This window comes from Rattus norvegicus, chromosome 19 (genome assembly GCF_021556685.1).
Source record: "Rattus norvegicus strain SHRSP/BbbUtx chromosome 19, alternate assembly SHRSP_T2T, whole genome shotgun sequence".
NCBI lineage: Eukaryota > Metazoa > Chordata > Mammalia > Rodentia > Muridae > Rattus > Rattus norvegicus.
Window position 1 is genome coordinate 59,916,318 of NC_141552.1, and position 17,631 is coordinate 59,933,948.

At 43.5% G+C, this 17,631-nt stretch overlaps 1 long non-coding RNA gene across 4 annotated transcripts in view; it reads right to left on the minus strand.

Moving 5' to 3' along the window:
- Positions 1 to 8,710: 8,710 nt before the first annotated feature.
- The window catches only part of LOC147999479 (uncharacterized), a 60,662-nt gene continuing 51,741 nt past the window's right edge, over positions 8,711 to 17,631 (minus strand). For 3 of the 4 annotated variants that reach the window (XR_015643640.1, XR_015643637.1, XR_015643638.1), the window contains one exon: positions 9,103 to 9,444. This is a non-coding gene — a long non-coding RNA (uncharacterized LOC147999479). Of the gene's footprint in view, positions 9,445 to 13,837; positions 13,938 to 17,631 lie in introns of all 4 variants that reach the window. The other variant, XR_015643636.1, reaches the window with a different exon arrangement.

The following is a 17,631-nucleotide window of genomic DNA, read 5'->3' on the forward strand; positions in this document are numbered from 1 at the left end:
CGTAACTTCCGGTCTGATTCCGTGGCTCAGGGGCGGACTGGCGAAGGTGGCGGTGTTGGGTTTAACCAGGGCCGGTATTTGCAGTAGGGGTTTAATACAAGGGGAGGTTCATGGGTGCGTTGAGCATAGGGATGAAATGATGATAAATGGGAGACGTCAAGCTGGATGATAAGAAACGTGATGGGGGCGGGGCTTGCTAGAGGTAGCAGAAACAAGAGAAGACGGTTGGAGTGGGCTGCCTGAAATCGTTCCCTTCCGACCAATCACACCACCTCCCACTCACAAGCACACACTCCATGTGTCACCTTCCTCTGCTTCACTCACCCCTCCCGCCCCGCCCCCACTCTCAGCGTAAGGACCCACTGCTGCCTCACACAGGGTTAGTATTTAGAGCCTCAAAGACGTTGAAGATGGAGGGTGGGATTTCTGCTGCCTCAAGGGGTCCGAGTAAGACTGGGAGGCAACTCTGGGTAAAGCGCTGGTCACACAATCCTAGGGGCCTGAGGCTGGCCCTCTGAAGGCATGTGAATGCCAGGCATGGGAGCCAATTCCGAAAACGCCAGGGCCGAAACAGGCAGAGACGATTGATCTCGGTGCTCTGGACCAATAGATCTGAATGTAATGGTAAGCTCTAGTTTTGATGACAGACCATCTTAGAAAAGTAAGGTAGAGAGTACTAGAAAAGGATCCACTAAGTCAACCTCTGGTGTCCAAGACGACACAACTATACAAGGATGAGTGTGTCTGCAATCGCACACATACACCACTCTACACATCACACATGCACATGCGTGCATGCATGCATGCTCGCAAACACACACACACACACACACACACACACACACACACACACACGTGTGTGTGTGTGCGCACCCCAAGGCCCTGACTGTCCATTAGAGGAAATGTCACCCTGGCAAAGGCAGCAGGAGAGAAAGAAAACCCAATGTTTGGCTCTGTGCCTTGACGAAGAATTGGCCCTTCGGCCTTGAAATCTTCGGGTGGGAGGTGGGGTAGACACTGACAAAAAGAATATCAACTTCTTAGTTGTTTGTGTGTCCTTAAAAGGAACCTGGGTTCAAGCTTGTGAACTCAATGTCCCTGTGTCTACAAAGAACAAAATGTAATTTCTGTGGATGCGCACTGCAGCAGCCGCATCGCTGTGAAACTGATCTCCGCCTGCGTGTGGCCACAATGCCACCTGTGTCCTCCTCCATTCTCAAAAGTTACACTGACGATTGTGAACTCCAAAGAGCTGTTCCTCCCGTGGGTTGTATAGATTGATATTTAATGTATCGGAATCTGAATTGAGGGGGAGAGAGAGATACAGGAACACGAAAACCATTAATTATCGGATCAATAACGTTATCCGGAGCCACGTGCTTCTAGAAAACCCCTCTGTTGCTGGAAGCTCAGGAGTGGAAACCAAAGCACAGCAGAACTGTTAGGCATCTACAGGGCATCTTGGAAGCGTTCCGGGACCCCAAAGATGCCTGGGCCACTTTCCATGAATTGCCAATCAACAGAGTCTGGAAGAAGGCTGCTTCGTGGAGGATGTGGTTGTGTCTTGAGAGGGTATCGAAATGCTTCTTTTCTTAGCAGGTTCAGGCTGCCTTGTTCCAAGTCTTAGGAGATGAGCATCCCTACTCTCCTGTGTGCTGTGTCCGCCACCCAGGGAGCCTTTGCTCAGGAGGGACACAGGGAACAGTATTCACTGTGAACAGTTGGCTGAACCCTGAGGGAACACCAACCCAGGAACACCCTAGGTTCTACAAAGGGCTTTTCCTTCATATCCTCTGTTTTCCTTTCTTGCTTTCACTCTCTTCTTCTTCTTCTTCTTCTTCTTCTTCTTCTTCTTCTTCTTCTTCTTCTTCTTCTTCTCCTCCTCCTCCTCCTCCTCCTCCTCCTCCTCCTCCTCCTTCTCCTCCTCCTCCCCTCTCCTTCTCCCTCTCCCTCTCCCCCTCCCCTCCTTTCTCCCCCACCCAGGGGAAAAAACCCTGAGCCTGTGCAAAAGTTATTAGGATACCACAGCATCCTGATGCAATTGCTCTGCAGTACAAGAACCTGGGTGAACATCACTGATTTCATCCCCATGGGCCTATATCATCCCTCAACTCCTTTGAAGCAAGCCCCAGACATCACATCGTGTCATGAAAGTATGCCAGGACTATTTTCTTAAACGCAGCAACCACGCCTCCTCCACGCCTAACTAACACTGATTTCTCTTCATTGTTTTAAAGAGGCATCACGTAGAACAGGCTAGCCCCAAAGTCACAAAGTAGCGGAGGATGGCCTTGAACTCAGAATCCTCCAGCCTCTATTTCCCAGGTGCTGGGGGTGTTTGTTTTTTTGTTGTTGTTGTTGTTTTTTTTTTATCACAGCAAGAGAAAAGGAACAAGAACACAGAGTAAAAAAGCAACTGGTGTGAACCTCTGTGGGACCCACCCTGTCTCTGAAGTCCCATTGGCCTCCAGGGCTAGCTAGAGAGACCTGGAGAGTGGCCCAGTCATTGGGCAAGAAGGGAGTGCACTTTCTCTGCATCCAGTCTCTCAGGCCCTAGCTTCAGATGAGCTCCAGCCTTGTCTCCATCATACTGTAGAAATTTTAAAGACAGGCTGTGTACACGGATAGGATGAGGAAATCAAGCTAAGTGTCCATGTCTTCTCCTTGGGACCTCTTCTTAAGAGAGTGACCATAGCCAATACACTTCCAGGGACGGGAAATGTTGTGGCATGGAGAACGGTGTTGTGGAAGTAGAGATCAACAGGCTGGGGTCTTTTAGAGGGAAGTCAGACGTCCTGGTGAGTAAAAAGCTTTCCCAACGATGCCTAGACACACATTCCTGGGGGGCCTTTCGTTTAAACCGGTTGAGTCCGTTATGTAGATGCTTTGGAGAGAGTGCTGGCGTAAATGAGTCATGAACAGCCTATACAACAATGGGTCGTTTTTCTAATTAACCACATATAAAACACTATTTGCTGTGTAAAGAGACTCACTGGCTCTGTCCCTGTGGGCTCATACAACAAAATACCATGGTCTAGGTCAATTATAGACAAGAAACAAAACGGTGACTTCTCACAGTTCTGGGAGATGAACAAGGAGGGAGGTAACTGTTCACCTCCTGGTGCATGCCTTGCACCCCCAGGTGGTAAAAGGGCACTAATCCCACTCACAAGGGCCTCCCCCTCACGAGGTGATGGCTTTCCTGAGGCACTACTGGCTATGTTCCGGCGCATTTGTTCTAGGGGGAGCAAGTATTCAGAGCACAGCATCTATCAGGACAAACACGAGACCAGAGAGCCGAGAGTGGGTAATATGGTCATAGTAATTATTTTTGCCTTTCTGTATTTCTTTGTTCTCTATACCGAGTGTGTATTCATTCTGAAATTGCAATCTTAACTTGGAAAAACTAAAAACTACCCAGCTTAGAAAAAAATTAGGAAAGGTGCTACCAGGCAATATGGAAACAATGAAATAGAAATAGACAATTAACTTAGAGAAGAAGCTACACAGACGCTCTCATAGTTACAAAAAATTCCAAGACAACTGGGACCTGTCATTTTAATTCATCAACAGATTATTTAAAATTTTTATTCTAATACTCAGTATTCCTGATCATATACAGAAATAAATAAACTCATAGACAATCTGGGTAGAAACTTAATTATTCCTACCTTTTCTAGAAGTTCAACATTGATTGTCATGTGACTCAAAATGTTTGTAATTTAGGGCCTGGCAATTTAGCTTCCTCAAAAATAGTCTAAATAAAAGGACTGTGTGGGGGGTTGAGGATTTAGCTCAGTGGTAGAGAGCTTGCCTAGCAAGCGCAAGGCCCTAGGTTCGGTCCCTAGCTCCGAAAAAAAAAGAAAAAAGAAAAAAGAAAAAAGAAAAAGGATCATGTGTATCGATAATAATGGCTTATGCTTAGAAGTATGTGCTGTATTTACTGAGAATACCAAAATTTACTAATATTTAAATTTCATAATTATAGATTAATATTCTGCAGGAAATTAAAACCATGACCTTTGAAAAGAATAGTTAGTGTGGGGAGAGCTCATTACAGATCATTGAGAAGGAAAAGCAGGTTACAATTTGTCTAGTGAGGTCACAGTTTTATTTGCAAAAAATGTGTGTGTGTGTGCACACGCACGCACATGTGTGCAAATGTTAAGTTATTAAAATCAAGCACATGCCTGTAATCCCAGTACCAAAAAGGCTAAGGCACGAAAACTGACAGTTCAAGGTTACCCAGGCAACAACAGCAAGTGCAAGGTCAACCTTGGATACATACTGAAACCCTATGTCAAAAAAAAAAAACTTTATTAAATCTAAAATATATCAGTTTATTCCATAGACATTTTCCAGATGCTTTCCCATAAATATATAAATATATAATGAATAATCATGGGCATACATGTAGCGTGTTCTAATATTAGGAAGTATGAGAGCACATTTGTTTATTTGTTTGTTTGCCTATCCTTTGAGATAGGATCTCACATAGGCCAAGCTGGCCTCAAACTTTCTATGTAGCCAAGGATGACTTTGAACTCCTGATCCTCCTGCCTCTTTGTCCCAAGTGCTGGGATTATAAGTTGTGTACAACCACCCTGATTTAGACCTCTTTATTCAAGACAAAGAATTTTAGAAGCAGTGTTCTAATGTGAAAGTCTACAGAGAGGCACGAGAATAGGGCTGCAAAGACCTGCATGGTCATGCATCAGAGTTGAAAGCATTAGAATGAACATGTCTAGTTTAACTGAACACAGATGACAATGAGCTAGTAATAGTCATAGAAATGCCAACTCACCCATGAACCCAAGCACATGTGTTTCCATGCTCTGCCAGCTGAAATTGTAAAATAAAATAAAATAAAACACCCCAGTAACAGACCACACCTAGTACCTAGGTCTTGGCTTCTCATGCCATTCTCCAACAAACAGAACCAGGGATCGTTAGAACAAGGGCTAATTCTAAGACCGGTAGGAAACAGGCAAGATGATCCTGGAACATCTCATGGTGCCAGAAAATAAGAGAGGACTCAAAAATAAACCCACAGAGATGGAGTGTGTCCGTAGAGCCAACTTACAAAGCTCTCATTGGCCAAAGCAAGACTAGGTCAACAAAATTAATCAAGTGGTACTGGGTTATAGTCAAGGTATAAAATAAATATTCTTGAGTTACTAACGATTATATCAATGAGTGGCTGGATGAATTGATGAGTGGAAAGACAACATAATCCTATGCAGAAGGATTCCAAATAATCAAAATAAATACTGGAGCCTCAAGGATACAGCGTGATTCTGCCCATAGCCACTTCCTTCTTAAGGGTAGATTGAGCAACGGCAGGTGAAGAGGAACTGTTTCCTACCTGTCTTAGAATTAGCACTTGTTCTAACGATCCCTGGTTCTGTTTGTTGGAGAATGGCATGAGAAGCCAAGACCTAGGTACTAGGTGTGGTCTGTATTACTGGGATGTTTTGTTTTATTTTATTTTATTTTACAATTTCAGCTGGCAGAGCAAGGAAACACATGTGCTTGGGTTCATGGGTGAGTTGACATATCTATGACTATTACTAGCTCATTGTCATCTGTGTTCAGTTAAACTAGACATATCCATGTAACCACATCCCAGCGGTTAAGTCTGGCAACAGTGACAAGTCTTGTTGACAGTACACACCCTTGGCGTTACAGTACTAAAATGGCAGCCTTCCTCCACAGAACCCACAACCCGAGGGAAACCGTAAGGGAAGCATCAGTCCACATTCTACAAAACATCCAATCATGGTGCACACCCTCAATTCCAGAACTTGAAAGATGGGAGGCCTGAGGACCCGGGTTTCAAAGTTAATACTTAGCAGCCTGCCTGGGCTACCTGAGGCCCCGTCTCCAAAATCTCGACAACTTCAGAAAAAAAAAAATCAATAGTCTTCAAACTGTCAAGGACATCAAAGCGCAACAGAGTAACTCTGACAAGCGGTCATCGCCAAGGGAGCATTATGAGACTTGGTGATTGGATGTAACATGGAGTTCCAGATGGATCTGAGGAGGAAAGTGAAGGGAACTCAGTCAAGGCTCATGAGTGAAGTGTGGGTTTTAGCTCATGACAGGTCATCAAACTGATCGCTGCTGTGGCAAGGGTGTCACAGGAATGTGAGTTGGAACTAAGGGGACTCGAGTCCACGGGAGGCATCTCTGCTGTTTTTGCAATTTGTCAATTTTGAGAAAGACCTCCCTGTGTAGCCCTGTGTGTACTGGGATTTGCTGTGTAGACCAGGCTGGCCTCAAGCTCACAGAGATCTAACGACCAAGATTTGCCTCCTGAGCGATGGAGTTAAAGTGTGCACGGCCCAACCCTGCTCTCAGTCTATCAGCAAATTTTAAAGCATTCTTAGAAATATAGCTCATTTCTTTTCAACGCCAAAATGCAGCAAAAGCATTTTCATGATTTTTTTTTTTTACCAAGACTGGCAAGAGGCTATTAAAGGCAGAGCAATTCCTGGAGAAAGAGGACTTCTCTTCTTTATGAGTCAACTATTAGATTTTTCTGAATGTTATTTCCAAGGCTTTGATTTCGGTATTCCTTTTCACCAGTGGGAAGATATGAGATTATCTAAGAAAAGACACACAGTCTAAAGAACAAGAAGAAGAAAACTAAGAGAAGAGCTTGTGTTCAGAAAGCCAAGCCAGAATCTAGGAGGAACATTTCAGAGCCTGGTGTTAGGGACTAGTGAAACGGTTCCATGGATAAAGACATCTACCTCCAAGCCTGAGGGCCTACGTATGATCCCTAGGCCCCACACCGTGGAAGGAGAGAACTTACACAGGCTGTCACCTCACCTCCACATACATCGTGGTAAATGTGTAAGTGTATACTCGTGTGTGTGTGTGTGTCTGTGTGTGTGTGCGTCCACATACATATACACATGAACACACACACACACACACACACACACACACACACACAAATGCAATTGTGGTATTTAAAGAAGCTGAAACAAAACCAAGTTAGGGTTCTCCAAAAAAAAATAAAGAAAGCAAGCCTGGTGAGTGTGCATCACAGCAAGATGGAAATTTTTTTTTTTAATTGGAAAACGATGTGACAGAATAAAAGTGCGCATGGCAGATAAAGGCTGCAGTGTGTTGCATGGGCAGCAGGCAAAAATATCCTCTAGAATTTAGAATAAAAAGACAAAGACATTTCCACGAGGAGAGGAAATATGGTAATCACAGGAGAGGGAGGGTGGACGGGGAAGGCACGATTAGATGGTTGGAGGGAAGGAGAGCCAAGTAGGACAGAAGAAAAGCACAAAGACGTCATGGAAGAAAACAGCGATGGGCTAAAGACACCGTTTCAAGCGACGGCTCTGAGAATGCACTTCTCCTGTGCCTTTCTTGAAGAAAGAAAGAAAAAAAAAAAAACCTCAACCTCATACTCCAATCAAAATTTAAATCGGGAATGAGACAGCAACAAACCCTAAGGCTGGTCAAAACACCTAAGTCTAAAATACTGTTTGAAGTCTAGTTTTACTGACAGCGACAGTAACAGTCGCCATAGAAACAATCTGGTACCAAAACCTGTGGCGGGAGGGAAGCAAATAGTGCTAAGATTTTTCCTCAAACGGAGGACGGACGAGGCAGTCCCCAAAACTGCTTTTGTCTTCCCTCAGCAACTAGAGAAAGGGAGGAAAGAAAGAAATGAACTCGAAATGCGAATGGTAACCATTATAGAATCTGTATTACAATATAGAGTACATCGTCCTCTAACCATGAAACTATATGGCATACTCCAGGAAGTGTGGTGTGAAGAGAAACCTTGGCTGGGATGGTGGGGATACCTATCATGAGACATAAACACCCAGAGAAATGACCCCCAAAAAGGATGCTGGGTCCCAGAGTGTGTGTTTTTTACTAAAATATTAAGTAAGAGGGGAGGAAGCACTTTGTTTTTAAAAGCTGAGAAGCTAGGTAAACTGGGGTGCACCTGTCATCTGATAGCTGGAAGATGTGGAGGCAGGAGGATTGGAAGTTCGAATCATCCTCTGCCTTGTAGTAAGTCTGGAAACAACCTAGGCGACAAGACACTGACTTGAAAAACCAAACAACAGAAGGATGCGAGAGACCGGAGACAAATGACTACCAGACACAGAAGAAAGCTTGACGAAGGCAGGAAATTGAACAAATAGAGACCTTTTGCAGCAGTGAAAACCATAAAGTAAAATGACGGGAAACAAATACTTATTAATCTCATAGGTTAGAGGGGTAAATCATTTGAATATTTTATTTCTAACTACTATTGAAACTTTTGCGAATTGTTCTGCCCATCACCATGTTCCGTTTAAATACATTTTCAAATGCTCGGGCTGGGAGATGGCTCAATAAGTAAAGTGCCTGCTGTAGGGTGTGAGGACCCCGACTGGGATTCCCAGAACTACATAAAGCCACGAGAGCGCAGAAGCATAGGCCTGTGATCCCTGTGATCCCTGTGCTCCTGAGGACAGATAGGAGATAAAGACGGAAATTCCTGGAAGCTCTTGGGCCAGACAGCCTGGCAAATGCAGCAGCCACCAGCAGGAGACACTGTTTCAAGCAAGGAAGAAAGTGGGGACTGACACCCAAGGTTGTCCTCCAACCTCTGCACACATGTCATGGCCCAAGCATGGCCCCAGTCATATACATGGGCCATACAGGAATATATGGAACACACAGACAGACAAAAGTTATCCACATTATATAAGATAAAACATACATTCGAACACACAGCAATGCTAAAAATCCAGACAACTTCCATAACTGCTATAATTTGGAGAAATATAAACAAACCATAATTGTTTGGGGGAGATCAATTAGAATTATATAATATATATGATATATATAGGATATGAGCCATGAAATCTTTTAAATTTTGGTTTTGAAATGGATGACTAGACTGCACAATTTTCCCTGATCATTGGGGGGAAACTTATGAGTACAGAACACATAGATAAATGCAATGGTATAAATTACTAAGAGCCTTTCCCCAAGGATGAAGAATCCCAAGCAAAATCCTCTTAAGACCAGCCTTCATGTCAGAGTACAACTTCATCTCAATGAATGAAACAAAAAATTAGCAAAGGAAGTCTGGTTTATTGCGCGCTTAATGAAGTTAAAAGGCAAAATATTCATTTCCGGCAACCTCGTTCTGATAGAATTTGGGATCATAAAAGACATCCCCTTCTTGTTTGAAGAAAAGCAACTTGTACTTTTTAAGCTAAGCCTCTGTCGGATCCCCAGGGCTTTTGATTGTCATAGTTCTCCAAGGCTCTTCCTTGTTCTCCTTGAGATCTTCGAAGGCTAGGCACATTCCTCCACAATCTCATTTATCGAAATAATCCCAAACTGCCAAGTTTTCCTCACTCTTCAGCTTCAGAGAATCCCACAGGATTTGTTTTTGAACCAAATCTAATGTATCTGCAGAAAGGAAAAAAAATGATAATCAGCTAGAAGTTACTAGGCAAGCCTCTGACCAGAGAGACAGGGATGGACCCTCGTGTGTCAGTAAAAAGATCTTGTTAGGTGGGTGTGATGGTTCATTCCTTCAAGCCCAGCATTCAGGAGGCAGAAGCAGGTGAAGGATCTCTCTGAGTTCCAGGACAACCAAGGCTATATCAAGAGGCTGAAGAAACAGAAAGAGGGGTATCTTGAAAATGAAACCCATTTCACTGGTCTACAACTTTTTAATTTTTGTTATTTTTATGTGTAAGAGAGAATTGCGGGCATATATGTCTGCTTGCCAGGTGTAGGCTTGGTGCCCTCAGAGTTTGAAAGAGGGCTCTCCGGGACTAGAGTTGTGGATATCTGTGCACAACCATGTTGGTGCTGAAAACTGGATGTAGAGCCTCTGAGAACAAGTGTTCTTAACCACTGAGTCATCTCTCCATCCCTATAACCTACTATTAGTAACCTGCTCAGTGGACAGACTGCCAAGCTGTGCTCTAAATTCACATCCCTCTACTTGTAGATTAATTCGGCTCTCAGACCTGATCGGAGAAACGTCTTTGTACAGTTGATGGCAGTTAATACAGAAACTGAGAAATGCTCAAATGTAGAAAATAAGAGACCGAGAAGTACTCGGCCATAAATGGGACCAATCTCTCTCCTCTCTCTCTCTCTCTCTCTCTCTCTCTCTCTCTCTCTCTCTCACACACACACACACACACACACACCACACCCTTACAAATACAAACAAAACACACCACACACACACTCGTACCACATACACACAATCACTCACACACTCATACTCACGAACACACACACATACTCACGCACACCTACACAAATGAACAAAACACACACCACACATACAAACACATACACTCACAAACCCACAAACTCACACCACATACACACACTCACACACTCATACTCAGGAACATACACACATACTCGCACACATCCCTACGCAAACGAACAAAACACACACCACACACACAGAACATACACACACATACCACACGCATGCGCACACGCACATTCACAGAACACCAAAGAATAGGAAGCAGAAAGATCATATGAGGGCCAGAGGTTGGAGAGGACCAGAAAGATGTGTCTTCTGGGCATAATGGGGCCACTACACTCATGAACCCAGTGACTGTGGTTACCTACACAGACGTGCACCAGATCAAGCTAGACAATAGTCTAGCATGGGATGGGGGCTCATGAGCCCTCCCCCAGCTGAAGAACATGATGGATTATGGCTTCTGTTTTCTTTAAGGGTGTAGCTCCTAGTAGATTAACCACGTTCCAGTGGATGGCAGCCTACCCAGGAGCATAAGAGCAGCACGAATTAGACTCAATAGGTTATTTTAAGAGAGAGAGAGAGAGAGAGAGAGAGAGAGAGAGAGAGAGAGAGAGAGAGAGAGAGAGAGAGAGAGAGAGAGTGGCTGGGCAGAGACATGAAATTGGGTGGGAGTAGGGACGTGGGAGCAAGTCCTGAAGGGCTTTGGGGGAGAACTGGGAGTGGCTATAATCAAAACGCACCGTATGGAACTCTCAAAAATTAATAAAAGTACCACACGAAAGAGGAAGCACTTCAGAAATGGCCCAACAGGGAACATTCTGTGCTGTAAGAACTTCACCGCTCTCGAGAGTCAGACACTGAAGGGCGCGCATCCCTTCATGCACTGGGAAACAAAGCACAATCACGCAGAAGGAGATGTGAAAGTGGGGAGGACAGATCAGCTGGAGATGAATCATGATGAAAGCTCCTGGTATCAAAACCAGTGATGGAGTTCAGTCAAGGTGCTCAGCGGTGGCAAGTTTACAGGATTAAATGGCCGCAGCCCTTGTCTCGAAGGGACCACTTCACCTGTATCGGAAAGCTGCGAAGGAACGTGAAAACTTTAAAGAATTAAGATGGAAATATCAGTCAAGAAAAGAAATTCGAGCTCTGACTCTTGGAAAAGTCACAACATGTTCAAGGTTAGGGAAGATAGGAAAGGGGGAAAGTGGGGGAGAGATGGAGGGAAAGGGAGGGGGAGGGGGAAGGGAGGGAAGAGGGTGGGGGAAGGGGAGGGAGGTAAAGAGAAAGGAAACCTATAGAGAGGGAGGAACATGATGAAAGGCTAACATTAGGAAAGATAAAAGGTTTCACCCTGAAGAGATCTGGATCTTACCCATTGATTCCTACAGTCATTAACTCGGTTTATCTGAAACACTGATAAACCACATCTGAGCCACATCCAGTGTCTTGCAGGAGCTGGGCAAGAGCTTTAGCTCTGATGCTCGGGTCTCTGTTTCCTGTGCCTTCTCTTAGGTTCTTTTCCCTCCGTTCGTATGTTTGTTTCTTTTTTGTCCGATTCCTACGAGTTTGTTTTTGTTTTACCTTTCGTTTACTTTTCTTATTATCCCATAGAAGCCTATTTGTTTTCTAATGAGAGGCACCAAGGGGGTGGAAGAGGAAGTGGGGAGGAGTTGGAAGTAGTAGAGGGAGGGGGAAAAAACGTAATTGTATTTTGTGCAGGGGGGTGGGGGGGCTATTTTCAATACAAGGAAGGAAAGGAAGAAGTTGAGTTTAGAAAACCCAAGTAACATAAGGTGATAGCTATCGCCACCTATTGGCGGCAGGCTGAGTTGACATCTTTGCTCCAGGTTTCCTTAGATTAAAAATTTATTAACTGAAACGTCATGGTTGTTTTGAATTTTACAGCTTATGAAATATTTTGAACGATGCTGGAAGTTTAAAATAGCTAGAATTGACCCAAGGAGAGCTAGAAAATCCAGAAAAACAAGGGGGCGACAAAAAGTGACTCATCTTGTTCTTTAAGTTACTCAGAATGTTTTCTGGGGCCAGACGAGATTCCAAGTGACTTTTTAAAAGCACATCTTTGCTACTTCTCTCCAGAAGGTGGAAAAAAGAGATTCTCAAAATTAGTTTCACAAAAATCACTACAAATGATAACATTTACAAACTGGTATGGGCTGAGAAGAGGCCCCAGGGGAAAAGGTGATTGCTGCGCACACATACAGAACCTGAGTTTGTAACCCCAGAACCCACATGAAAAGGGCATAAAGGTGCACACCTGTAACCCCACTGTGTGCACCTCTGTAACCCCACTGAGTGCACACCTGTAACCCCACTGAGTGCACACCTGTAAGCTACCACTGTGTACACACTTGTAACCCCACTGCATGCACACCTGTAAGCTACCACTGTGTACACACCTGTAACCCCACTGCATGCATGCCTGTAAGCTACCACTGTGTGCACAACTGTAACCCCACTGCATGCACACCTGTAAGCTACCACTGTGTACACACCTGTAACCCCACTGAGTACATATCTGTAATCATATTGCATGGGGTGGGGTGGGGGGGGAGCATGGAGCTGAAGATCCCTAGCCAGTTAGTGTTGTCATCCTTGTTCAGTGGGAGACTCTGTCTCTAATTAATTAATTAATTTAATTTGGGAGACACAGGTAGGCAGAGCTCTAAGTTCAAGGGTAGCCTGCTATACAGAGAAAATTTCAGGACAGCCAGGGCTACAGACAAAATCCTGTCTGGAAAAAAAAAAATAAAACTAAAATGAAATAAAAATAAGTAAGAAATAATTAACATAAAACTATCCAAACACTTGTCTCTGAAACAAGAGATTTCAAACCACTGTTTCAGAATTTGAAAAACTAAACAAAAAAAATCAAATATTCCTGGACAAATGGCATGGTGTACTATGTTCATGAATGGGGATGAATCAGTTCTCCAAATTCTCTGTGTGTGAGAGAGAGTGTGTGTGTGTGTGTGTGTGTGTGTGTGTGTGTGAGTGTGTGTGTGTGTGTGTGTGTGTGTGTGTGTGATGCTTGTCTTTGTTGTAGGGAGTTGGTTTGGTTTGTTGAGTAACTCAGGTTGGCTTTGAACTTGCAGCATCATTGCCTCTGACTTCTGTGTGCTAGGACCATGACCAACACTACCATTCCTAGGCCTGCGCCATATTTAAATATACAGCCCTTACGTTATGTTCCTTCTGTTCCTAGCTTCCTCTCAGCTTTTATTATGAAGTGATTGTTCCTAGCTTCTTCTGGGCTTTTATCATGAAGTGATGTTCAACTTTGCAGTGTAATTTCTGTCCTGGAGTCAATCTCTGCTGTATTGCATTTATTCATTTTTATATGTTAAACTATCCTTGCATAAGAAAAAGGGGTTTTCTATAAGGGGATGTTAAGCTATCCCTGCCGTAAGTCCAACTTGACCATGGTGTATGATCATGGTGTGCTTTTGTATCTGGTTTGCAAGTATTTTACTGGGAGTTTTGTTGGACGTTCATCCAAGGAAAACGATGTTTAGTTTGCTTTTGGCGTGTTCTTACCAGGTTTTGCTATCAGGGGAACACTGGTTTCATAGAACGAGTTGTGATCCTTCCCTTCTTGGTTTATGGAAGAGCTGGGAGAACATCGGTGTCAACTTCCCTTTAAAGATTCAGAAGAAGTTATGTGATTACTATCGCTTGCATCTGCATGATTTCAACATTCCTTCTTGGTTTATTTAATGACAGAAGATCACCCAAGAGTGCCCCATCCAAAATCCAAACACTTGCTACCTTTTCTGTAGTTCTTATTCTATGTGGGGTTTTATTCCACCGTGAGCTTATAAGACACAAGAAGTTATTCCGCTTCTTTTGCTTTTGTTAAGATGCACTGCATTCCCCAAATGGGACTTATTTTAGCAAAGGGTTCCATAGGCTGTTGAGAAGATGTGTAGTCTGTACCTATTGAACAAAATAATATAGAACTCTGCAGATTTATGTCAAGCACATTTGATCAGTGGAGATTAATTCTGAATTGAACTTTATTGATCTTTCAGTTGGAATGACCTATCTTTGACAAGAGTGAGGTATTAAAGCCACTTGATATTATCATCTCAGAACCTCTCTATCCTTCTCTCCCAACCCCCAATTAGCTTCCTGAAGTTGGGAGCCTTGGTGTTCAGTGCATGCATGTACCCAGAATTGTTCCTGGTTCCAGGAATGACCCGATCATATGTAGAAGCACACTATCACTTCTGTCTTAGGGTTTTATTGCTGTCAAGAGACATCACAACCATGGCACCTCTTAAAAAGGAAATGTTTCATTAAGGCTGGCTTACAGTTCCAGAGGTTTAATCCATTACTGTAATGGTGGGAGCACGGCAGCACGAAGCATGGCAGTATTCAGGCAGACTTGGTGCTAGGGGAGCTGAGAGTTCTATATCTTGATTGCAGACAGCGAAGAGAAGGCTGGATTCCACACTGGATAGAGCTTGAGCATAGGAGACCTCAAAGCCCACCCCCACAGTGACACACTTCCTCCAACAAGGCCTCACCAACTCCAACAAGACCACGCCTTCTAATAATGCCACTCCCCACAGGCCAAGCACTCAAAGGCTGAGCCTATGGGTGCCCTACCTATTCACACCACCGCAGCTTCTAATTTTTGTTTGAAGTCACTTTGTCAGTTATCATATTAGCTCTGCCAAGTAATACTTGACTTCTATTTGCATAGTGAATTGGCCAGCTACTATCCTGTCATCTCGATTTACGAATGCCCTTGTCAGTGAGGTGTTTTTCTTACAGACAACAAATACTTGGATTTTTTTTTAACTCTAACTAGTACACTTGTGTCTTTAATTTTGGAAATGAAGATTGTTTACTTTTAGGATTTTGCTGGGAAAGTTTGCTAATCTTTGTAACTTTGTACTTGGTGGTGGTAATGGGTTTTAGAGGAAGGTTTTTAATTGCTGTTTATTCTTTTTATTCTCCCTTATTAATATAGGGGTTTTCTGGTTTTACTGTGTGAAGATTGGTGAATTCTTTCTTACTTTTCCTTTGCTCATCTGCTTGTCTCATGAACTGTGTTCTTTCCTAAGCTCTCCTGGTTGAGACTGTCTTTCATCATCCTCTGGTTAGAATTCCTTTAACTATCTTCCAAAGTGTTGGCTTGATGACGAAGAATTTCTTTCATCTCTCTAAATTTTAAAAGATAACTATGTTGGATATGGCAACATCGACTGGCAGTCATTTACATTCAAGACCTGAAATATATTAGTTCATCCTTTCATGCAAGCTAAGGTTTCTAATGAGAGGGCAGATGCACTCCTATGCGTTTACCTCTGTAACTGAGTTGACATTTTTCTCTGATGCCTTTGAAAATGGAGTTATTTTTATTTTATGTGTTTCATCGTTTTGCCTGTGTGTATACATGCAAACAGTGTGCACACAGGAGGCTTTGGAGACCAGAAAGGGCATCAGATCCCCTAGAACTGGGGTTATAAATACCTGTAAGCAGTCATATGAGTTCTGGGAACTGAACTCAGGACCTCTGAAAGAGAAGCAAGTGTTCTTAACCCCTGAGCCATGTCTCTAGCCCTTTCTATGATGCTTTTCATATTTCTTCTTGGATCTGTCCTTTTAGAGTCTTGCCTGGGATGTGTCCTGGAAAGGTTCTCCTCTGATCAGGCTACCTGGTGCTCAAGGTGCCCTTTGTACTTGGATGTTGGTTTCTTTCTCTTGATTTGAAATTTTTCTCCTATTGTTTCATCAAACAGATTCTTAGATTCAGGTAGTTTTTGTCTCAGTTCCTTATACTCTCTGGATTCTTAGGTTTGGTCTCTTGAACACTGTAGTCCCGCTCAACTTTCTTTCGGTTTTCTTTCTTGACAATTGGGTATAGCTACTCCTCGACCTTGCCTTCCACCCCTTAGATTCGGTTAGATTCCGTTCTATCCCATCCCATTTTAAGCAAGTCTATTACTGGTGTTTTCCATTGTGCTTCTTATTTGATTTTTGGTTTTTGGGTTTTTTTTTTTTTTGCATTTCCAACATTTCTATTTTTCATCAAAATCTCAATATAACCAAAGGTCAGAAGTGACCACAGACCATAAACTAGAAAATAAATGCTGTAAAGTGTACTGTGAAGTTCAAAACCACTCAGAGTAAATGGAGAATAGTAGGTAAACGGGATAAAGGCAGGCGGCAAAGGAGGAAAAACTGGAAGGGAAGAGGCCAGGGTAAGTAAAAGAAAATGAAAAGAAGGGGGTTGGGGAGGTAACGTCACAGAAAGGAAGGGGAAGAAGGAAGGTCCGAACCAAAGGGGGATGCGTTTAACGATAGAAAACATATAAACAAAATGTGACACAATAGGGGGACTAAAAAAATTGAAGCTTTTAAAAAATGAGATCGAGTCAAAATAGCACAGAAAGTAAAGGTGGGAAAAAAATAAAAGCGGAAACAGGGCGAAGGTGTTCGGAGGGCTGTGCAGGCAACTTCTTTCCGGTCCTCAAAAATCGATCTCCAAAGTCAATGCAGAAGAGAGGGCAACTGGACATACATGAGTACTTCGTTTATATTTTCCGCCCCTCCAACTCCTCCCATTCCTCCAAATCCCTTCTCAAATTCACGAAGGAGGAGGGCTGAAGGAGGGTCTATGCGTCTCCTGCCACTGAAGAACGCCAATCCTGGAGCCCCACGCAGACTCCACCCTGGACACCCGTACCTGGCCTCCCTCCTACCTCTTCTTCTTTGCAGAACCGGGGACCAAGCCCAGGGCCTTGAGCACGTTAAGCAAGTACTCCATCATGGAGCTTCATCCTGGACCCCAGCGGAGTTCTTCTACGTGTGACATAAACTCACAAAAGTCCTAGGGGCTCAAAGATTACGTGAATGGAGTTCTAACATTTCATGGCTTCGTACAAGTGAGGGTCAGCCAACTTGACAGAACTTTACCTCGTGTCTGCAACTGGTTTTTGCTCAGCAGGAATTGGTAGTGATGAGAGCTACTTACTCATAGTAATAAGAATTAAATAAAAAATTCCAACGATACCTCCTGAATGAATGTAGTGTGTAGACAAGAATAGAATGTGCCCATTCAAATATCAAAGGGAAACAGCCCAGATGCAAAGAGCTTAGAGTCTGCATGCAAACGCTTTCTTAAAAAATAACTTTTTCCAGGCAGACTACACAAGAACCACACATACATCAGTCCTCCCTACTTGTGGCCTACTGGTCCTGAATGCCAGGAGCTGGTGTATGGATGCCGTCCGGGGTTCCGTGTGTACAGGTGCCTGCAGTCACAGCAAGTGACTTCCAGCTTCTCTGGTGTTTGTATCTGATTTTTACACCGCTTCTGG